This window comes from Oncorhynchus clarkii, unplaced genomic scaffold (assembly GCF_045791955.1).
Source record: "Oncorhynchus clarkii lewisi isolate Uvic-CL-2024 unplaced genomic scaffold, UVic_Ocla_1.0 unplaced_contig_9804_pilon_pilon, whole genome shotgun sequence".
In the NCBI taxonomy this organism is placed as follows: domain Eukaryota; kingdom Metazoa; phylum Chordata; class Actinopteri; order Salmoniformes; family Salmonidae; genus Oncorhynchus; species Oncorhynchus clarkii.
This window is the reverse complement of record NW_027258285.1, coordinates 19,551-38,922: the sequence shown is the minus strand read 5'-3', so window position 1 is coordinate 38,922 and position 19,372 is coordinate 19,551. Positions and strand designations below refer to the sequence as shown.

General features: G+C 43.8%; 3 non-coding genes across 3 annotated transcripts; all 3 read right to left on the bottom strand.

Annotated features, from left to right (window-relative positions):
* Positions 1–2,461: 2,461 nt before the first annotated feature.
* On the bottom strand, positions 2,462–2,534 carry trnak-cuu (transfer RNA lysine (anticodon CUU)). The gene has a single exon. It is a non-coding gene; the product is annotated as a tRNA-Lys (tRNA).
* Positions 2,535–3,474: 940 nt separating this feature from the next.
* On the bottom strand, positions 3,475–3,547 carry trnak-cuu (transfer RNA lysine (anticodon CUU)). The gene has a single exon. It is a non-coding gene; the product is annotated as a tRNA-Lys (tRNA).
* A 4,191-nt stretch (positions 3,548–7,738) lies between these two features.
* On the bottom strand, positions 7,739–7,811 carry trnak-cuu (transfer RNA lysine (anticodon CUU)). Its single transcript has one exon. It is a non-coding gene; the product is annotated as a tRNA-Lys (tRNA).
* Positions 7,812–19,372: the final 11,561 nt, after the last annotated feature.

Sequence of the window (19,372 nt, the reverse complement as noted above, 5' to 3'; positions counted from 1 at the left end):
CCGATGTCACAGGAAGGCCATAAAGATCATCAAGGACATCAACCACCCGAGCCACTGCCTGTTCACCCCGCTATCATCCAGAAGGCGAGGTCAGTACAGGTGCATCAAAGCTGGGACCGAGAGACTGAAAAACAGCTTCTATCTCAAGGCCATCAGACTGTTAAACAGCCACCACTAACACTGAGTGGCTGCTGCCAACACACTGACACTGACTCAACTCCAGCCACTTTAATAATGGGAATTGATGGGAAATGATGTAAATATATCCCTAGCCACTTTAAACAATGCTACCTTATATAATGTTACTTACCCTACATTATTCATCTCATATGCATACGTATATACTGTACTCTATATCATCGACTGTATCCTTATGTAATACATGTATCACTAGCCACTTTAAACTATGCCACTTTGTTTACATACTCATCTCATTTGTACATACTGTACTCGATACCATCTACTGTATCTTGCCTATGCTGCTCTGTACCATCACTCATTCATATATCCTTATGTACATATTCTTTATCCCCTTACACTGTGTACAAGACAGTAGTTTTGGAATTGTTAGTTAGATTACTTGTTATTACTGCATTGTCGGAACTAGAAGCACAAGCATTTCGCTAAATTCCAAGCGGATGGCTGTTTGTGAAGTGAGTTGGTGCTTCGGCAGGGAAAATAGTCACCTAACGTGGGGCTCGAACCCACAACCCTGAGATTAAGAGTCTCATAATATGGTGATCAGTGAGAGTGTTGTTGATGGATCCTGTGGTGCAATCTGTTAGCGTGTTGTACTTATACAGCAGTATACAGCAATTAGATGATAAGGTTATGAGTTCAAGCCCCACCAGGAGCAAGTATTGTTCTTGAAGCCTCTGTCTGTCTATTTCTTGTCCGGAAAATAATTTATTCAATCCATTTAGGAGTACAATTCATCTGTAATAGGTATGTCATTGAGATGACAGGTCAGAGTGCAGGCAGAGATAGAATACAAATTCATAGCCTTCTGTATCACCAGCTATGCAGTGTGGCAAGCTTGCTCGAAAAGAGTCTCATGCTCTACCGACTGAGCTAGCCAGGTACCTCAATAGTATTTTTGACTTTGTACGAATATCGTACAGCCCAGTTTCTGCAAAATATGGTGATCAGTGAGAGTGTTGTTGATGGATCCTGTGGTGCAATCTGTTAGCGTGTTGTACTTATACAGCAGTATCCAGCAATTATTTGCGAAGGTTATGAGTTCAAGGCCCACCAGGAGCAAGTATTCTTCTTGAAGCCTCTGCCTGTCTATTTCTTGTCCGGAAAATGATAATTTATTCAATCCATTTAAGAGTACAATTCATTGGTAATAGGTATGTCATTGAGATGACAGGTCAGAGTGCAGGCAGAGATAGAACACAAATTCATAGCCTTCTGTATCACCAGCTATGCAGGCTGGGAAGCCTGCTCGAAATTCCAAGCGGATGGCTGTTTGCGAAGTGATGGTGCTTCGGCAGAGAAAATAGTCACCTAACGTGGGGCTCGAACCCACGACCCTGAGATTAAGAGTCTCATGCTCTACCGACTGAGCTAGCCAGGTACCTCAGTAGTATTTTTGACTTGGTACGAATATCGTACAGCCCAGTTTCTGCAAAATATGGTGATCAGTGAGAGTGTTGTTGATGGATCCTGAGGTGCAATCTGTTAGCGTGTTGTACTTATACAGCAGTATCCAGCAATTATTTGCGAAGGTTATGAGTTCAAGGCCCACCAGGAGCAAGTATTCTTCTTGAAGCCTCTGCCTGTCTATTTCTTGTCCGGAAAATTATAATTTATTCAATCCATTTAGGAGTACAATTCATTGGTAATAGGTATGTCATTGAGATGACAGGTCAGAGTGCAGGCAGAGATAGAATACAAATTCATAGCCTTCTGTATCACCAGCTATGCAGTGTGGCAAGCTTGCTCGAAATTCCAACGTGGGGCTCGAAACCACGACCCTGAGATTAAGAGTCTCATGCTCTACCGACTGAGCTAGCCAGGTACCTCGATGGTGATTTTGAGTTGGTTCGAATATCTTACATCCCAGTTTCTGCAAAATATGGTGATCAGTGCGTGTTGTTGATGGATCCTGTGGTGCAATCTGTTAGCGTGTTGTACTTATACAGCAGTATACAGCAATTAGATGCGAATGTTATGAGTTCAAGGCCCACCAGGAGCAAGTATTCTTCTTGAAGCCTCTGCCTGTCTATTTCTTGTCCGGAAAATGATAATTTATTCAAGCCATTTAGGAGTACAATTCATTGGTAATAGGTATGTCATTGTGATGACAGGTCAGAGTGCAGGCAGAGATAGAATACAAATTCATAGCCTTCTATGTATCTTCTATGTATCACCAGCTATGCAGGCTGGTAAGCCTGCTCGAAATTCCAAGCGGATGGCTGTTTGCGAAGTGAGTTGGTGCTTCGGCAGAGAAAATAGTCACCTAACGTGGGGCTCGAACCCACGACCATGAGATTAAGAGTCTCATGCTCTACCGACTGAGCTAGCCAGGTACCTCAATAGTATTTTTGACTTTGTACGAATATCGTACAGCCCAGTTTCTGCAAAATATGGTGATCAGTGAGAGTGTTGTTGATGGATCCTGTGGTGCAATCTGTTAGCGTGTTGTACTTATACAGCAGTATCCAGCAATTATTTGCGAAGGTTATGAGTTCAAGGCCCACCAGGAGCAAGTATTCTTCTTGAAGCCTCTGCCTGTCTATTTCTTGTCCGGAAAATGATAATTTATTCAAGCCATTTAGGAGTACAATTCATTGGTAATAGGTATGTCATTGTGATGACAGGTCAGAGTACAGGCAGAGATAGAATACAAATTCATAGCCTTCTATGTATCTTCTATGTATCACCAGCTATGCAGGCTGGTAAGCCTGCTCGAAATTCCAAGCGGATGGCTGTTTGCGAAGTGGGTTGGTGCTTCGGCAGAGAAAATAGTCACCTAACGTGGGGCTCGAACCCACAACCATGAGATTAAGAGTCTCATGGTCTAACGACTGAGCTAGCCAGGTACCTCAAAAGTAGTTTTGACTTGGTACGAATATCGTACAGCCCAGTTTCTGCAAAATATGGTGATCAGTGAGAGTGTTGTTGATGGATCCTGTGGTGCAATCTGTTAGCGTGTTGTACTTATACAGCAGTAAACAGAAATTAGATGATAAGGTTATGAGTTCAAGCCCCACCAGGAGCAAGTATTGTTCTTGAAGCCTCTGCCTGTCTATTTCTTGTCCGGAAAATGATAATTTATTCAATCCATTTAGGAGTACAATTCATCTGTAATAGGTATGTCATTGAGATGACAGGTCAGAGTGCAGGCAGAGATAGAATACAAATTCATAGCCTTCTGTATCACCAGCTATGCAGTGTGGCAAGCTTGCTCGAAATTCCAAGCGGATGGTTGTTTGCGAAGTGAGTTGGTGCTTTGGCAGAGAAAAAAGTCACCTAACGTGGGGTTCGAACCCACGACCCTGAGATTAAGAGTCTCATGCTCTACCGACTGAGCTAGCCAGGTACCTCAATGGTGATTTTGAGTTGGTTCGAATATCGTACATCCCAGTTTCTGCAAAATATGGTGATCAGTGCGTGTTGTTGATGGATCCTGTGGTGCAATCTGTTAGCGTGTTGTACTTATACAGGAGTATACAGCAATTAAATGCGAAGGTTATGAGTTCAAGGCCCACCAGGAGCAAGTATTCTTCTTGAAGCCTCTGCCTGTCTATTTCTTGTCCGGAAAATGATAATTTATTCAATCCATTGAGATGACAGGTCAGAGTGCAGGCAGAGATAGAATACAAATTCATAGCCTTCTGTATCACCAGATATGCAGTGTGGCAAGCTTGCTCGAAATTCCAAGCGGATGGCTGTTTGCGAAGTGAGTTGGTGCTTCGGCAGAGAAAATAGTCACCTAACGTGGGGCTCGAACCACGACCCTGAGATTAAGAGTCTCATGCTCTACCAACTGAGCTAGCCAGGTACCTCAATAGTATTTTTGACCTGGTACGAATATCGTACATCCCAGTTTCTGCAAAATATGGTGATCAGTGCGTGTTGTTGATGGATCCTGTGGTGCAATCTGTTAGCGTGTTGTACTTATACAGCAGTATACAGCAATTAAATGCGAAGGTTATGAGTTCAAGGCCCACCAGGAGCAAGTATTCTTCTTGAAGCCTCTGCCTGTCTATTTCTTGTCCGGAAAATGATAATTTATTCAATCCATTTAGGAGTACAATTCATTGGTAATAGGTATGTCATTGAGATGACAGGTCAGAGTGCAGGCAGAGATAGAACACAAATTCATAGCCTTCTGTATCACCAGCTATGCAGGCTGGGAAGCCTGCTCGAAATTCCAAGCGGATGGCTGTTTGAGAAGTGATGGTGCTTCGGCAGAGAAAATAGTCACCTAACGTGGGGCTCGAACCCACGACCCTGAGATTAAGAGTCTCATGCTCTACCGACTGAGCTAGCCAGGTACCTCAGTAGTATTTTTGACTTGGTACGAATATCGTACAGCCCAGTTTCTGCAAAATATGGTGATCAGTGAGAGTGTTGTTGATGGATCCTGAGGTGCAATCTGTTAGCGTGTTGTACTTATACAGCAGTATCCAGCAATTATTTGCGAAGGTTATGAGTTCAAGGCCCACCAGGAGCAAGTATTCTTCTTGAAGCCTCTGCCTGTCTATTTCTTGTCCGGAAAATGATAATTTATTCAATCCATTTAGGAGTACAATTCATTGGTAATAGGTATGTCATTGAGATGACAGGTCAGAGTGCAGGCAGAGATAGAACACAAATTCATAGCCTTCTGTATCACCAGCTATACAGGCTGGGAAGCCTGCTCGAAATTCCAAGCGGATGGCTGTTTGCGAAGTGATGGTACTTCGGCAGAGAAAATACTCACCTAACGTGGGGCTCGAACCGACGACCCTGAGATTAAGAGTCTCATGCTCTTAATCTTGAAGCCTCTGCCTGTCTATTTCTTGTCCGGAAAATGATAATTTATTCAATCCATTTAGGAGTACAATTCATTGGTAATAGGTATGTCATTGAGATGACAGGTCAGAGTGCAGGCAGAGATAGAATACAAATTCATAGGCTTCTGTATCACCAGCTATGCAGTGTGGCAAGCTTGCTCGAAATTCCAACGTGGGGCTCGAAACCACGACCCTGAGATTAAGAGTCTCATGCTCTACCGACTGAGCTAGCCAGGTACCTCGATGGTGATTTTGAGTTGGTTCGAATATCTTACATCCCAGTTTCTGCAAAATATGGCGTACTTATACAGCAGTATCCAGCAATTATTTGCGAAGGTTATGAGTTCAAGGCCCACCAGGAGCAAGTATTCTTCTTGAAGCCTCTGCCTGTCTATTTCTTGTCCGGAAAATGATAATTTATTCAATCCATTTAGGAGTACAATTCATTGGTAATAGGTATGTCATTGAGATGACAGGTCAGAGTGCAGGCAGAGATAGAACACAAATTCATAGCCTTCTGTATCACCAGCTATACAGGCTGGGAAGCCTGCTCGAAATTCCAAGCGGATGGCTGTTTGCGAAGTGATGGTACTTCGGCAGAGAAAATACTCACCTAACGTGGGGCTCGAACCCACGACCCTGAGATTAAGAGTCTCATGCTCTTAATCTTGAAGCCTCTGCCTGTCTATTTCTTGTCCGGAAAATGATAATTTATTCAATCCATTTAGGAGTACAATTCATTGGTAATAGGTATGTCATTGAGATGACAGGTCAGAGTGCAGGCAGAGATAGAATACAAATTCATAGGCTTCTGTATCACCAGCTATGCAGTGTGGCAAGCTTGCTCGAAATTCCAACGTGGGGCTCGAAACCACGACCCTGAGATTAAGAGTCTCATGCTCTACCGACTGAGCTAGCCAGGTACCTCGATGGTGATTTTGAGTTGGTTCGAATATCTTACATCCCAGTTTCTGCAAAATATGGCGTACTTATACAGCAGTATCCAGCAATTATTTGCGAAGGTTATGAGTTCAAGGCCCACCAGGAGCAAGTATTCTTCTTGAAGCCTCTGCCTGTCTATTTCTTGTCCGGAAAATGATAATTTATTCAATCCATTTAGGAGTACAATTCATTGGTAATAGGTATGTCATTGAGATGACAGGTCAGAGTGCAGGCAGAGATAGAACACAAATTCATAGCCTTCTGTATCACCAGCTATACAGGCTGGGAAGCCTGCTCGAAATTCCAAGCGGATGGCTGTTTGCGAAGTGATGGTGCTTCGGCAGAGAAAATAGTCACCTAACGTGGGGCTCGAACCCACGACCCTGAGATTAAGAGTCTCATGCTCTACCGACTGAGCTAGCCAGGTACCTCAGTAGTATTTTTGACTTGGTACGAATATCGTACAGCCCAGTTTCTGCAAAATATGGTGATCAGTGAGAGTGTTGTTGATGGATCCTGAGGTGCAATCTGTTAGCGTGTTGTACTTATACAGCAGTATCCAGCAATTATTTGCGAAGGTTATGAGTTCAAGGCCCACCAGGAGCAAGTATTCTTCTTGAAGCCTCTGCCTGTCTATTTCTTGTCCGGAAAATGATAATTTATTCAATCCATTTAGGAGTACAATTCATTGGTAATAGGTATGTCATTGAGATGACAGGTCAGAGTGCAGGCAGAGATAGAATACAAATTCATAGCCTTCTGTATCACGAGCTATGCAGTGTGGCAAGCTTGCTCGAAATTCCAACGTGGGGCTCGAAACCACGACCCTGAGATTAAGAGTCTCATGCTCTACCGACTGAGCTAGCCAGGTACCTCGATGGTGATTTTGAGTTGGTTCGAATATCTTACATCCCAGTTTCTGCAAAATATGGTGATCAGTGCGTGTTGTTGATGGATCCTGTGGTGCAATCTGTTAGCGTGTTGTACTTATACAGCAGTATCCAGCAATTATTTGCGAAGGTTATGAGTTCAAGGCCCACCAGGAGCAAGTATTCTTCTTGAAGCCTCTGCCTGTCTATTTCTTGTCCGGAAAATGATAATTTATTCAATCCATTTAGGAGTACAATTCATTGGTAATAGGTATGTCATTGAGATGACAGGTCAGAGTGCAGGCAGAGATAGAACACAAATTCATAGCCTTCACCAGCTATGCAGGCTGGGAAGCCTGCTCGAAATTCCAAGCGGATGGCTGTTTGCGAAGTGAGTTGGTGCTTCGGCAGAGAAAATAGTCACCTAACGTGGGGCTCGAACCCACAACCATGAGATTAAGAGTCTCATGGTCTAACGACTGAGCTAGCCAGGTACCTCAAAAGTAGTTTTGACTTGGTACGAATATCGTACAGCCCAGTTTCTGCAAAATATGGTGATCAGTGAGAGTGTTGTTGATGGATCCTGTGGTGCAATCTGTTAGCGTGTTGTACTTATACAGCAGTAAACAGAAATTAGATGATAAGGTTATGAGTTCAAGCCCCACCAGGAGCAAGTATTGTTCTTGAAGCCTCTGCCTGTCTATTTCTTGTCCGGAAAATGATAATTTATTCAATCCATTTAGGAGTACAATTCATCTGTAATAGGTATGTCATTGAGATGACAGGTCAGAGTGCAGGCAGAGATAGAATACAAATTCATAGCCTTCTGTATCACCAGCTATGCAGTGTGGCAAGCTTGCTCGAAATTCCAAGCGGATGGTTGTTTGCGAAGTGAGTTGGTGCTTTGGCAGAGAAAAAAGTCACCTAACGTGGGGTTCGAACCCACGACCCTGAGATTAAGAGTCTCATGCTCTACCGACTGAGCTAGCCAGGTACCTCAATGGTGATTTTGAGTTGGTTCGAATATCGTACATCCCAGTTTCTGCAAAATATGGTGATCAGTGCGTGTTGTTGATGGATCCTGTGGTGCAATCTGTTAGCGTGTTGTACTTATACAGGAGTATACAGCAATTAAATGCGAAGGTTATGAGTTCAAGGCCCACCAGGAGCAAGTATTCTTCTTGAAGCCTCTGCCTGTCTATTTCTTGTCCGGAAAATGATAATTTATTCAATCCATTGAGATGACAGGTCAGAGTGCAGGCAGAGATAGAATACAAATTCATAGCCTTCTGTATCACCAGATATGCAGTGTGGCAAGCTTGCTCGAAATTCCAAGCGGATGGCTGTTTGCGAAGTGAGTTGGTGCTTCGGCAGAGAAAATAGTCACCTAACGTGGGGCTCGAACCACGACCCTGAGATTAAGAGTCTCATGCTCTACCAACTGAGCTAGCCAGGTACCTCAATAGTATTTTTGACCTGGTACGAATATCGTACATCCCAGTTTCTGCAAAATATGGTGATCAGTGCGTGTTGTTGATGGATCCTGTGGTGCAATCTGTTAGCGTGTTGTACTTATACAGCAGTATACAGCAATTAAATGCGAAGGTTATGAGTTCAAGGCCCACCAGGAGCAAGTATTCTTCTTGAAGCCTCTGCCTGTCTATTTCTTGTCCGGAAAATGATAATTTATTCAATCCATTTAGGAGTACAATTCATTGGTAATAGGTATGTCATTGAGATGACAGGTCAGAGTGCAGGCAGAGATAGAACACAAATTCATAGCCTTCTGTATCACCAGCTATGCAGGCTGGGAAGCCTGCTCGAAATTCCAAGCGGATGGCTGTTTGAGAAGTGATGGTGCTTCGGCAGAGAAAATAGTCACCTAACGTGGGGCTCGAACCCACGACCCTGAGATTAAGAGTCTCATGCTCTACCGACTGAGCTACCAGGTACCTCAGTAGTATTTTTGACTTGGTACGAATATCGTACAGCCCAGTTTCTGCAAAATATGGTGATCAGTGAGAGTGTTGTTGATGGATCCTGAGGTGCAATCTGTTAGCGTGTTGTACTTATACAGCAGTATCCAGCAATTATTTGCGAAGGTTATGAGTTCAAGGCCCACCAGGAGCAAGTATTCTTCTTGAAGCCTCTGCCTGTCTATTTCTTGTCCGGAAAATGATAATTTATTCAATCCATTTAGGAGTACAATTCATTGGTAATAGGTATGTCATTGAGATGACAGGTCAGAGTGCAGGCAGAGATAGAACACAAATTCATAGCCTTCTGTATCACCAGCTATACAGGCTGGGAAGCCTGCTCGAAATTCCAAGCGGATGGCTGTTTGCGAAGTGATGGTACTTCGGCAGAGAAAATACTCACCTAACGTGGGGCTCGAACCCACGACCCTGAGATTAAGTGTCTCATGCTCTTAATCTTGAAGCCTCTGCCTGTCTATTTCTTGTCCGGAAAATGATAATTTATTCAATCCATTTAGGAGTACAATTCATTGGTAATAGGTATGTCATTGAGATGACAGGTCAGAGTGCAGGCAGAGATAGAATACAAATTCATAGGCTTCTGTATCACCAGCTATGCAGTGTGGCAAGCTTGCTCGAAATTCCAACGTGGGGCTCGAAACCACGACCCTGAGATTAAGAGTCTCATGCTCTACCGACTGAGCTAGCCAGGTACCTCGATGGTGATTTTGAGTTGGTTCGAATATCTTACATCCCAGTTTCTGCAAAATATGGCGTACTTATACAGCAGTATCCAGCAATTATTTGCGAAGGTTATGAGTTCAAGGCCCACCAGGAGCAAGTATTCTTCTTGAAGCCTCTGCCTGTCTATTTCTTGTCCGGAAAATTATAATTTATTCAATCCATTTAGGAGTACAATTCATTGGTAATAGGTATGTCATTGAGATGACAGGTCAGAGTGCAGGCAGAGATAGAATACAAATTCATAGCCTTCTGTATCACCAGCTATGCAGTGTGGCAAGCTTGCTCGAAATTCCAACGTGGGGCTCGAAACCACGACCCTGAGATTAAGAGTCTCATGCTCTACCGACTGAGCTAGCCAGGTACCTCGATGGTGATTTTGAGTTGGTTCGAATATCTTACATCCCAGTTTCTGCAAAATATGGTGATCAGTGCGTGTTGTTGATGGATCCTGTGGTGCAATCTGTTAGCGTGTTGTACTTATACAGCAGTATACAGCAATTAGATGCGAAGGTTATGAGTTCAAGGCCCACCAGGAGCAAGTATTCTTCTTGAAGCCTCTGCCTGTCTATTTCTTGTCCGGAAAATGATAATTTATTCAATCCATTTAGGAGTACAATTCATTGGTAATAGGTATGTCATTGTGATGACAGGTCAGAGTGCAGGCAGAGATAGAATACAAATTCATAGCCTTCTATGTATCTTCTATGTATCACCAGCTATGCAGGCTGGTAAGCCTGCTCGAAATTCCAAGCGGATGGCTGTTTGCGAAGTGAGTTGGTGCTTCGGCAGAGAAAATAGTCACCTAACGTGGGGCTCGAACCCACGACCATGAGATTAAGAGTCTCATGCTCTAACGACTGAGCTAGCCAGGTACCTCAAAAGTAGTTTTGACTTGGTACGAATATCGTACAGCCCAGTTTCTGCAAAATATGGTGATCAGTGAGAGTGTTGTTGATGGATCCTGTGGTGCAATCTGTTAGCGTGTTGTACTTATACAGCAGTAAACAGCAATTAGATGATAAGGTTATGAGTTCAAGCCCCACCAGGAGCAAGTATTGTTCTTGAAGCCTCTGCCTGTCTATTTCTTGTCCGGAAAATGATAATTTATTCAATCCATTTAGGAGTACAATTCATCTGTAATAGGTATGTCATTGAGATGACAGGTCAGAGTGCAGGCAGAGATAGAATACAAATTCATAGCCTTCTGTATCACCAGCTATGCAGTGTGGCAAGCTTGCTCGAAATTCCAAGCGGATGGTTGTTTGCGAAGTGAGTTGGTGCTTTGGCAGAGAAAAAAATCACCTAACGTGGGGCTCGAACCCACGACCCTGAGATTAAGAGTCTCATGCTCTACCGACTGAGCTAGCCAGGTGCCTCAATGGTGATTTTGAGTTGGTTCGAATATCGTACATCCCAGTTTCTGCAAAATATGGTGATCAGTGCGTGTTGTTGATGGATCCTGTGGTGCAATCTGTTAGCGTGTTGTACTTATACAGCAGTATACAGCAATTAAATGCGAAGGTTATGAGTTCAAGGCCCACCAGGAGCAAGTATTCTTCTTGAAGCCTCTGCCTGTCTATTTCTTGTCCGGAAAATGATAATTTATTCAATCCATTGAGATGACAGGTCAGAGTGCAGGCAGAGATAGAATACAAATTCATAGCCTTCTGTATCACCAGATATGCAGTGTGGCAAGCTTGCTCGAAATTCCAAGCGGATGGTTGTTTGCGAAGTGCTCCGGCAGAGAAAATAATCACCTAACGTGGGGCTCGAACCCACGACCCTGAGATTAAGAGTCTCATGCTCTACCGACTGAGCTAGCCAGGTACTTCGATGGTGATTTTGAGTTAGTTCGAATATCTTACATCCCAGTTTCTGCAAAATATGGTGATCAGTGCGTGTTGTTGATGGATCCTGTGGTGCAATCTGTTAGCGTGTTGTACTTATACAGCAGTATACAGCAATTAGATGCGAAGGTTATGAGTTCAAGGCCCACCAGGAGCAAGTATTCTTCTTGAAGCCTCTGCCTGTCTATTTCTTGTCCGGAAAATTATAATTTATTCAATCCATTTAGGAGTACAATTCATTGGTAATAGGTATGTCATTGAGATGACAGGTCAGAGTGCAGGCAGAGATAGAACACAAATTCATAGCCTTCTGTATCATCAGCTATGCAGTGTGGCAAGCTTGCTCGAAAGTCCAACGTGGGGCTCGAAACCACGACCCTGAGATTAAGAGTCTCATGCTCTACCGACTGAGCTAGCCAGGTACCTCGATGGTGATTTTGAGTTGGTTCGAATATCTTACATCCCAGTTTTAGCAAAATATGGTGATCAGTGCGTGTTGTTGATGGATCCTGTGGTGCAATCTGTTAGCGTGTTGTACTTATACAGCAGTATACAGCAATTAGATGATAAGGTTATGAGTTCAAGCCCCACCAGGAGCAAGTATTGTTCTTGAAGCCTCTGCCTGTCTATTTCTTGTCCGGAAAATGATAATTTATTCAATCCATTTAGGAGTAAAATTCATTGGTAATAGGTATGTCATTGTGATGACAGGTCAGAGTGCAGGCAGAGATAGAATACAAATTCATAGCCTTCTATGTATCACCAGCCATGCAGGCTGGCAAGCCTGCTCGAAATTCCAAGCGGATGGCTGTTTGTGAAGTGAGTTGGTGCTTCGGCAGGGAAAAAAGTCACCTAACGTGGGGCTCGAACCCACGACCATGAGATTAAGAGTCTCATGCTCTAACGACTGAGCTAGCCAGGTACCTCAAAAGTAGTTTTGACTTGGTACGAATATCGTACAGCCCAGTTTCTGCAAAATATGGTGATCAGTGAGAGTGTTGTTGATGGATCCTGTGGTGCAATCTGTTAGCGTGTTGTACTTATACAGCAGTAAACAGCAATTAGATGATAAGGTTATGAGTTCAAGCCCCACCAGGAGCAAGTATTGTTCTTGAAGCCTCTGCCTGTCTATTTCTTGTCCGGAAAATGATAATTTATTCAATCCATTTAGGAGTACAATTCATCTGTAATAGGTATGTCATTGAGATGACAGGTCAGAGTGCAGGCAGAGATAGAATACAAATTCATAGCCTTCTGTATCACCAGCTATGCAGTGTGGCAAGCTTGCTCGAAATTCCAAGCGGATGGTTGTTTGCGAAGTGAGTTGGTGCTTTGGCAGAGAAAAAAATCACCTAACGTGGGGCTCGAACCCACGACCCTGAGATTAAGAGTCTCATGCTCTACCGACTGAGCTAGCCAGGTGCCTCAATGGTGATTTTGAGTTGGTTCGAATATCGTACATCCCAGTTTCTGCAAAATATGGTGATCAGTGCGTGTTGTTGATGGATCCTGTGGTGCAATCTGTTAGCGTGTTGTACTTATACAGCAGTATACAGCAATTAAATGCGAAGGTTATGAGTTCAAGGCCCACCAGGAGCAAGTATTCTTCTTGAAGCCTCTGCCTGTCTATTTCTTGTCCGGAAAATGATAATTTATTCAATCCATTGAGATGACAGGTCAGAGTGCAGGCAGAGATAGAATACAAATTCATAGCCTTCTGTATCACCAGATATGCAGTGTGGCAAGCTTGCTCGAAATTCCAAGCGGATGGTTGTTTGCGAAGTGCTCCGGCAGAGAAAATAATCACCTAACGTGGGGCTCGAACCCACGACCCTGAGATTAAGAGTCTCATGCTCTACCGACTGAGCTAGCCAGGTACTTCGATGGTGATTTTGAGTTAGTTCGAATATCTTACATCCCAGTTTCTGCAAAATATGGTGATCAGTGCGTGTTGTTGATGGATCCTGTGGTGCAATCTGTTAGCGTGTTGTACTTATACAGCAGTATACAGCAATTAGATGCGAAGGTTATGAGTTCAAGGCCCACCAGGAGCAAGTATTCTTCTTGAAGCCTCTGCCTGTCTATTTCTTGTCCGGAAAATTATAATTTATTCAATCCATTTAGGAGTACAATTCATTGGTAATAGGTATGTCATTGAGATGACAGGTCAGAGTGCAGGCAGAGATAGAACACAAATTCATAGCCTTCTGTATCATCAGCTATGCAGTGTGGCAAGCTTGCTCGAAAGTCCAACGTGGGGCTCGAAACCACGACCCTGAGATTAAGAGTCTCATGCTCTACCGACTGAGCTAGCCAGGTACCTCGATGGTGATTTTGAGTTGGTTCGAATATCTTACATCCCAGTTTTAGCAAAATATGGTGATCAGTGCGTGTTGTTGATGGATCCTGTGGTGCAATCTGTTAGCGTGTTGTACTTATACAGCAGTATACAGCAATTAGATGATAAGGTTATGAGTTCAAGCCCCACCAGGAGCAAGTATTGTTCTTGAAGCCTCTGCCTGTCTATTTCTTGTCCGGAAAATGATAATTTATTCAATCCATTTAGGAGTAAAATTCATTGGTAATAGGTATGTCATTGTGATGACAGGTCAGAGTGCAGGCAGAGATAGAATACAAATTCATAGCCTTCTATGTATCACCAGCCATGCAGGCTGGCAAGCCTGCTCGAAATTCCAAGCGGATGGCTGTTTGTGAAGTGAGTTGGTGCTTCGGCAGGGAAAATAGTCACCTAACGTGGGGCTCGAACCCACGACCCTGAGATTAAGAGTCTCATGCTCTACCGACTGAGCTAGCCAGGTACCTCAATAGTATTTTTGACTTGGTACGAATAAGGTTTTGACTTGGTACGATGATAAGGTTATGAGTTCAAGCCCCACCAGGAGCAAGTATTGTTCTTGAAGCCTCTGCCTGTCTATTTCTTGTCCGGAAAATGATCATTTATTCAATCCATTGAGGAGTACAATTCATCGGTAATAGGTATGTCATTCAGATGACAGGTCAGAGTGCAGGCAGAGTTAGAATACAAATGCATAGCCTTCTGTATCATCAGCTATGCAGTGTGGCAAGCTTGCTCGAAAGTCCAACGTGGGGCTCGAAACCACGACCCTGAGATTAAGAGTCTCATGCTCTACCGACTGAGCTAGCCAGGTACCTCGATGGTGATTTTGAGTTGGTTCGAATATCTTACATCCCAGTTTCTGCAAAATATGGTGATCAGTGAGAGTGTTGTTGATGGATCCTGTGGTGCAATCTGTTAGCGTGTTGTACTTATACAGCAGTATACAGCAATTAGATGATAAGGTTATGAGTTCAAGCCCCACCAGGAGCAAGTATTGTTCTGGAAGCCTCTGCTTGTCTATTTCTTTCCCGGAAAATGATAATTTATTCAATCCATTTAGGAGTACAATTCATCGGTAATAGGTATGTCATTGAGATGACAGGTCAGAGTGCAGGCAGGGATAGAATACAAATTCATAGCCTTCTGTATCACCAGCTATGCAGGCTTGCAAGACTGCTCGAAATTCCAAGCGGATGGCTGTTTGCGAAGTCAGTTGGTGCTTCGGCAGAGAAAATAATCACCTAATGTGGAGCTCGAACCCACGACCCTAAGATTAAGAGTCTCATGCTCTACCGACTGAGCTAGCCAGGTACCGCAATAGTATTTTTGACTTGGTACGAATATCGTACAGCCCAGTTTCTGCAAAATATGGTGATCAGTGAGAGTGTTGTTGATGGATCGTGTGGTGCAATCTGTTAGCGTGTTGTACTTATACAGCAGTATACAGCAATTAGATGATAAGGTTATGAGTTCAAGCCCCACCAGGAGCAAGTATTGTTCTTGAAGCCTCTGCCTGTCTATTTCTTGTCCGGAAAATGCTAATTTATTCAATCCATTTAGGAGTACAATTCATCGGTAATAGGTATGTCATTGAGATGACAGGTCAGAGTGCAGGCTGAGATACAATACAAATTCATAGCCTTCGGTATCACCAGCTATGCAGTGTGGCAAGCTTGCTCGAAATTCCAAGCGTATGGTTGTTTGCGAAGTGAGTTGGTGTTTCGGCAGAGAAAATAATCACCTAACGTGGGGCTCGAACCCACGACCCTGAGATTAAGAGTCTCATGCTCTACCGACTGAGCTAGCCAGGTACCTCAATGGTGATTTTGAGTTGGTTCGAATATCGTACATCCCAGTTTCTGTAAAATATGGTGATCAGTGCGTGTTGTTGATGGATCCTGTGGTGCAATCTGTTAGCGTGTTGTACTTATACAGCAGTATACAGCAATTATATCCTTCCTGTTTGGCCCTGTCCGGGGGTGTCCTCGGAGTGGGCCACAGTGTCTCCTGACCCCTCCTGTCTCAGCCTCCAGTATTTATGCTGCAGTAGTTTATGTGTCGGGGGGCTAGGGTCAGTTTGTTATATCTGGAGTACTTCTCCTGTCCTATTCGGTGTCCTGTGTGAATCTAAGTGTGCGTTCTCTAATTCTCTCCTTCTCTCTTTCTCTCTCTCGGAGGACCTGAGCCCTAGGACTATGCCCCAGGACTACCTGACATGATGACTCCTTGCTGTCCCCAGTCCACCTGGCTGTGCTGCTGCTCCAGTTTCAACTGACCTGAGCCCTAGGACCATGCCCCAGGAATACCTGACATGATGACTCCTTGCTGTCCCCAGTCCACCTGACTGTGCTGCTGCTCCAGTTTCAACTATTCTGCCTTATTATTATTCGACCATGCTGGTCATCTATGAACATTTGAACATCTTGACCATGTTTTGTTATAATCTCCACCCGGCACAGCCAGAAGAGGACTGGCCACCCCACATAGCCTGGTTCCTCTCTAGGTTTCTTCCTAGGTTTTGGCCTTTCTAGGGAGTTTTTCCTAGCCACCGTGCTTCTACACCTGCATTGCTTGCTGTTTGGGGTTTTAGGCTGGGTTTCTGTACAGCACTTTGAGATATCAGCTGATGTACGAAGGGATATATAAATAAATTTGATTTGATTTGATTTGATTTGAATTAGATGCGAAGGTTATGAGTTCAAGGCCCACCAGGAGCAAGTATTCTTCTTGAAGCCTCTGCCTGTCTATTTCTTGTCCGGAAAATGATAATTTATTCAATCCATTTAGGAGTACAATTCATTGGTAATAGGTATGTCATTGAGATGACAGGTCAGAGTGCAGGAAGAGATAGAATACAAATTCACAGCCTTCTGGATCACCAGCTATGCAAGCCTGCTCGTAATTCCAAGCTACAGAATGTTTGCGAAGTGAGTTGGTGCTTCGGCAGAGAAAATAATCACCTAACGTGGAGCTCGAACCCACGACCCTGAGATTAAGAGTCTCATGCTCTGCCGACTGAGCTAGCCAGTTACCTCAATGGTGATTTTGAGTTGGTTCGAATATCGTACAGCCCAGTTTCTGCAAAATATGGTGATCAGTGAGAGTGTTGTTGATGGATCCTGTGGTGCAATCTGTTAGCGTGTTGTACTTATACAGCAGTATACAGCAATTAGATGATAAGGTTATGAGTTCAAGCTCCACCAGGAGCAAGTATTGTTCTTGAAGCCTCTGCCTGTCTATTTCTTGTCCGGAAAATGATAATTTATTCAATCCATTTAGGAGTACAATTCACCGGTAATAGGTATGTCATTGAGATGACAGGTCAGAGTGTAGGCAGAGATAGAATACAAATTCATAGTCTTCTGTATCACCAGCTATGCAGTGTGGCAAGCTTGCTCGAAATTCCAAGCGGATGGTTGTTTGCGAAGTGAGTTGGTGCTTCGGCAGAGAAAATAATCACCTAACGTGGGGCTCGAACCCACGACCCTGAGATTAAGAGTCTCATGCTCTACCGACTGAGCTAGCCAGGTACGTGAATAGTATTTTTGACTTGGTACGAATATCGTACAGCCCAGTTTCTGCAAAATATGGTGATCAGTGCGTGTTGTTGATGGATCCTGCGGTGCAATCTGTTAGCGTGTTGTACTTATACAGCAGTATACAGCAATTAGATGCGAAGGTTATGAGTTCAAGGCCCACCAGGAGCAAGTATGCTTCTTGAAGCCTCTGCCTGTCTATTTCTTGTCCGGAAAATGATAATTTATTCAATCCATTTAGGAGTACAATTCATCGGTAATAGGTATGTCATTGAGATGACAGGTCGGAGTGCAGGCAGAGATAGAATACAAATTCATAGCCTTCTGTATCACCAGCTATGCAGTGTGGCAAGCCTGCTCGAAATTCCAAGCGGATGGCTGTTTGCGAAGTGAGTTGGTGCTTCGGCAGAGAAAATAATCACCTAACGTGGGGCTCGAACCCACGACCCTGAGATTAAGAGTCTCATGCTCTACCGACTGAGCTAGCCAGGTACCTCAGTAGTATTTTTGACTTGGTACGAATATCGTACAGCCCAGTTTCTGCAAAATATGGTGATCAGTGAGAGTGTTGTTGATGGATCCTGTGGTGCAATCTGTTAGCGTGTTGTACTTATACAGCAGTATACAGCAATTAGATGACAAGGTTATGAGTTCAAGCCCCACCAGGAGCAAGTATTGTTCTTGAAGCCTCTGCCTGTCTATTTCTTGTCCGGAAAATCATAATTTATTCAATCCATTTAGGAGTACAATTCATCTGTAATAGGTATGTAATTGAGATGACAGGTCAGAGTGCAGGCAGAGATAGAATACAAATTCATAGCCTTCTGTATCACCAGCTATGCAGTGTGGCAAGCTTGCTCGAAATTCCAAGCGGATGGTTGTTTGCGAAGTGCTCCGGCAGAGAAAATAATCACCTAACGTGGGGCTCGAACCCACGACCCTGAGATTAAGAGTCTCATGCTCTACCGACTGAGCTAGCCAGGTACTTCGATGGTGATTTTGAGTTAGTTCGAATATCTTACATCCCAGTTTCTGCAAAATATGGTGATCAGTGCGTGTTGTTGATGGATCCTGTGGTGCAATCTGTTAGCGTGTTGTACTTATACAGCAGTATACAGCAATTAGATGCGAAGGTTATGAGTTCAAGGCCCACCAGGAGCAAGTATTCTTCTTGAAGCCTCTGCCTGTCTATTTCTTGTCCGGAAAATTATAATTTATTCAATCCATTTAGGAGTACAATTCATTGGTAATAGGTATGTCATTGAGATGACAGGTCAGAGTGCAGGCAGAGATAGAACACAAATTCATAGCCTTCTGTATCATCAGCTATGCAGTGTGGCAAGCTTGCTCGAAAGTCCAACGTGGGGCTCGAAACCACGACCCTGAGTTTAAGAGTCTCATGCTCTACCGACTGAGCTAGCCAGGTACCTCGATGGTGATTTTGAGTTGGTTCGAATATCTTACATCCCAGTTTTAGCAAAATATGGTGATCAGTGCGTGTTGTTGATGGATCCTGTGGTGCAATCTGTTAGCGTGTTGTACTTATACAGCAGTATACAGCAATTAGATGATAAGGTTATGAGTTCAAGCCCCACCAGGAGCAAGTATTGTTCTTGAAGCCTCTGCCTGTCTATTTCTTGTCCGGAAAATGATAATTTATTCAATCCATTTAGGAGTAAAATTCATTGGTAATAGGTATGTCATTGTGATGACAGGTCAGAGTGCAGGCAGAGATAGAATACAAATTCATAGCCTTCTATGTATCACCAGCCATGCAGGCTGGCAAGCCTGCTCGAAATTCCAAGCGGATGGCTGTTTGTGAAGTGAGTTGGTGCTTCGGCAGGGAAAATAGTCACCTAACGTGGGGCTCGAACCCACGACCCTGAGATTAAGAGTCTCATGCTCTACCGACTGAGCTAGCCAGGTACGTGAATAGTATTTTTGACTTGGTACGAATATCGTACAGCCCAGTTTCTGCAAAATATGGTGATCAGTGCGTGTTGTTGATGGATCCTGCGGTGCAATCTGTTAGCGTGTTGTACTTATACAGCAGTATACAGCAATTAGATGCGAAGGTTATGAGTTCAAGGCCC